We start from the raw sequence: 3,899 nt of genomic DNA on the forward strand, positions 1-3,899 counted from the left end.
TCCCAAAAACAAATGGCATTCTGAATTTTGCTCCTCCAGGAGCCTTTCCAGCTTTTGGGTGGTCCTGCCTTCCCTTTTTTAATGTCCTCCATTTTGTGGTGCCTTGGGCCCCTGGTTCCCCTCTTCCTGCCAAAGAGGAGTGCATTTTTCCTGGGAAGATTCAAGGAGGTGCAGTTTGCTTGACTTGCTGCTGGGTTTTTCAAAAGGCTCCATGGCTTGGTTTTGGAGAGAGGCCCAGGCTTTGGGTGCTAAAGGGCCTTGTAATTTGTGGAGGAGTCCCTAAAAATCTAGCCTCGCATTTACTGCCCCCCTCAAGTTACGACACTGGTGTCTAGAAGTGTGCACAGTGTGCCAAATTGTTGCCATCCAGATGCTTTGGACTACAACTCCCATCCACCCCAGCCAGCATGTTGGGATGATGGGAGTTGCAACTCAACACATCTGGCAGACAAAGGAAAGACTTGGGGAAGGCATGTCTTCCTTGAAGTCAGTGCAGTTGTATTGACTGAGATTTATTCCCAGGTGATAGTATATAGTATATGTAGTAGCTATAGTAGATATAGAATCATAGAATCATGCATATAGGATTGCAGTCCTGGAAATTGATTTAGAGCAAACTGCATCAGTCACTTAGGATCTCAAAATAAAGGGAAGCAGTCGGATATTCAGGGCAGACAAAATATTGCTTCATTCAACACACAGTGAAACAATGGAAGAAAGGCCACCATAATGACAGCCACCTATTTGGATGACTTGATAAAAGGATTAGCAGCCTAAATACCCCCAAGGCACCAGATCTTGTCTGATCTTGGAGGTTAAGCCGGGTCAGCCCTGGTTAGTAGTTGGTTGGGAAACCACCAATGCCAGGTACTGTAGGCTGTATTTCATAGTAAAGAACAGGCAATGACCACTTCTGAGTATTCCTTGCCTAAGAAAACTCTGTGAAACTCATGGGCTCAGTATAAGTCGACAGGCAGCTTAAAAGCACATACACACATAAGTGAGTTAAGTCAGCCTTATGTGTCCATAGATTTTTTTATCCACAGATTCAACCATCAACAGCTTGAAAATATTCAAAAGTAATATAAGGCCTGTTACAGACTGCCAAAATAAAGCTGCTTCGGGTCTCTTTGGAGGTATGCTATTTAAATGATGCATGCATCCTAAGAATCCAGAAGCTGCACCAAAAGCTGCACTCTGTTGCTTAGGAATGGAGTGTGGCTTTGGTGCGACCTCCGGACTCTTAGGACCCATGCATCATTTAAATAGCATACCTCCAAAGAGACCCGAAGCAGCTTTATTTTGGCAGTCTGTAACAGGCCTAGATTTCTAAAGCAACCTTTCTTTTTGCCATTTTCTGTCAGGGAAGCCATTTCACTCTGCTGCATCCACAGATTTTGCTATCCACAGGGATCCTGGAACCAAACTCCAAAGGATACCAAGAGCCCACTGTAATTTTGATGCCCCTTTACCTGCCAAGATCCTATGCCATCTTGGGATCTGTAGTTTAGTGAGATATTTGGAATTCTGCACTGGGGAGCTCTAGTGCTGCAATTCAGTGCATTCACTATAGCCAACAGAATTTGCAATCCCATTGGATGGAACAATTCAAAGTGGTGTCAAAATGATATAGCTGCATAGCGTATATATATTTTAGTCACTGGTAATATGGCTATCAATGGCTACTATTCATGGTTTGTTGTTGTTGTTGCTGCTGCTGCTGCTGTATGCCTTCAAGTCATTTTCAACATACTACCCTAAGGCAAACCTATCACAGGGTTTTCTTGCCGAGTTTCTTCAGAGTGGGTTTGCCATTGCCCTATCTGAGGCTGAGAGAGTGTGACTACCATAAGGGTCGCCCAGTGGGTTTGCATGGCTGAACCAGGATTCGAACCCTGGTCTCCAGAGTGCAGTCCAACACTCAAACCACTATGCCACACTACACATGGTGCCTGTGTGTTTTCAGAATCAGAGGCTTCCCATTGTCAGTTCCTGGGGAGCATGGTTGGAAGAAGCAACAAAGAATCTTGTGGTGCTTTAAAGAATTACAGAATTTTATTTGGCATAAGCTCTGTTGCAGCACAAACAACAAACATTTGGCAACCTAAAGACATCATAAATTTGTTTTTTCTGTTTTTTTGGCCCCAGCCCACTTTATTGGATGCTTAATGCATGATGCATCTGATGAGGTCAGCTTGAGTGTACAAATGCTTAATGTCAAAGAAACACTTGTTGGTCTTTAAGGTGCTGCAAAACTCTTTGTTGCTTTTGCTGCAACTGGGTAACATGTCAAAAAACCCAAAACTCCAAGCACCCATAAAATGGCTGAGAGAATGCTGTTATGCACACATCCGGCTTCATCTAGTTCGTCATTGTGGGTACAGAATGTGAGACCCGATAAAGCTTTTTTTCCTCTTACGTTTTAGTTGCTAGAAATTTATTTCCAGAGTAATTATTTCCAGGAGAAAAGAGGACTAAAATCCTACACAGTTTTTAGGCTCCTTAAATCTCATGAACAACAACAGGTAATAAGCAGCCAAACTGTATTATTGCAATCTAATTGAACAGCATCATGAAAGCAAAGGAAGTTCAAGGAACTGAAAACTACTGTTTGCTGTGCTGCTAACTTTTTAAACTTAAATTGGGTCGTACTGCGGAAATAATCCAGTTTGAGACTGTTTCAACCGCCCTGGCTCAGTGCTAGGGAATTTCTACAGTGCGTTTTGGGCCTTAGAGAACTTCGAGAGAAGATTTATTTTATTTTATTTTTATCCTGTCTTTCTCCCAAGTTGTGACCCAAAGTGGCTCTCTCTCTCTCTATACACACACACACACACACACACACACACACACACACACACACATATACATACATACTCACAGAGAGAGAGAGTACACACACACACTAAAAAAACTTTAAAAATAATTCTGTTTTTAATACTTTCTAATTACCTCATTTACTTAGTTCTTTTTATAGTAACTATAAAAGTAATTCAAATATATAGCTGTGTTAGTCTGTGGAATCAGTCTGCAGAGAGATCTTCTAGCACCTTTGAGACTAACAGATTCAAAACACGCTGCAGAAATAATCCAGTTTGAGACCACATTAACCGCCCTGGTTCAATGTTAGTGAATTCTGGGCACTATCATTTTGGGAGACATTTAGCCAAAGAGATCTCTGGTGCCACAATAAACTACAATTCCCAGGATTCCCTATAGAACTGAGCCAGGGCAATTAAAGTGTTCTTGAGCTGGATTATTTCTACAGTGCGTTTTGAACCTAACTTTGAGTGCCAGCATGGCACTATGGTATGAGTGTCAGACTACGACTCTGGAGACCAGGGTTTGATTCCCACCTCAGCCATGAAACCCACTGGGTGACCTTGAGCAAGTCACACACTCTCAGCCTCAGGGGAAGGCAATGGTAAATCTCCTCTGAACAAATCTTGCCAAGAAAACCTTATGATAGGCCTTAGAGTTGTCATAAGTAAAAAGTGACTTGAAGGCACAATAACAACTTAACTTCCAACTTTTTAACATAAGTAACATGTTATAACATTGAAAGTCATGTCCATGTTAGTATCAGCATAAAAAGATACCAAGAAATCTTGTAGCTCCTTTGAGACTTATTGGGAGAAAGAATTTTCTGCCATAACTTTTGATAGATTCAGCTGCACCAATGGACAGGAGTCCATGAAAACTTCTTTTTAGAAACGTCTTTCTCTCAGTTTTAAAGGGGTTACTGCATTTCTTCTTCATTATTAATTGTTAAATTAATTAATTAATAATAAGTACCATCAGGGGCTGGCCTGAAGAAGGAGGCTCCTCTCTCCCGAACTGTCATCGTTCGCCTCTGAGGGAGAGAGTATGCTGGCCCAGTACCATCAGGGGCTGGCCTG

At 42.0% G+C, this 3,899-nt stretch overlaps 1 protein-coding gene across 2 annotated transcripts in view; it reads left to right on the forward strand.

Moving 5' to 3' along the window:
• F2R (coagulation factor II thrombin receptor) overlaps window positions 1-3,899 on the forward strand; it is a 20,739-nt gene that overhangs the window by 648 nt on the left and 16,192 nt on the right. The gene's annotated exons all lie outside the window — the stretch shown is intronic.

Source organism: Sceloporus undulatus, chromosome 2 (genome assembly GCF_019175285.1).
Source record: "Sceloporus undulatus isolate JIND9_A2432 ecotype Alabama chromosome 2, SceUnd_v1.1, whole genome shotgun sequence".
Taxonomy (NCBI): domain Eukaryota; kingdom Metazoa; phylum Chordata; class Lepidosauria; order Squamata; family Phrynosomatidae; genus Sceloporus; species Sceloporus undulatus.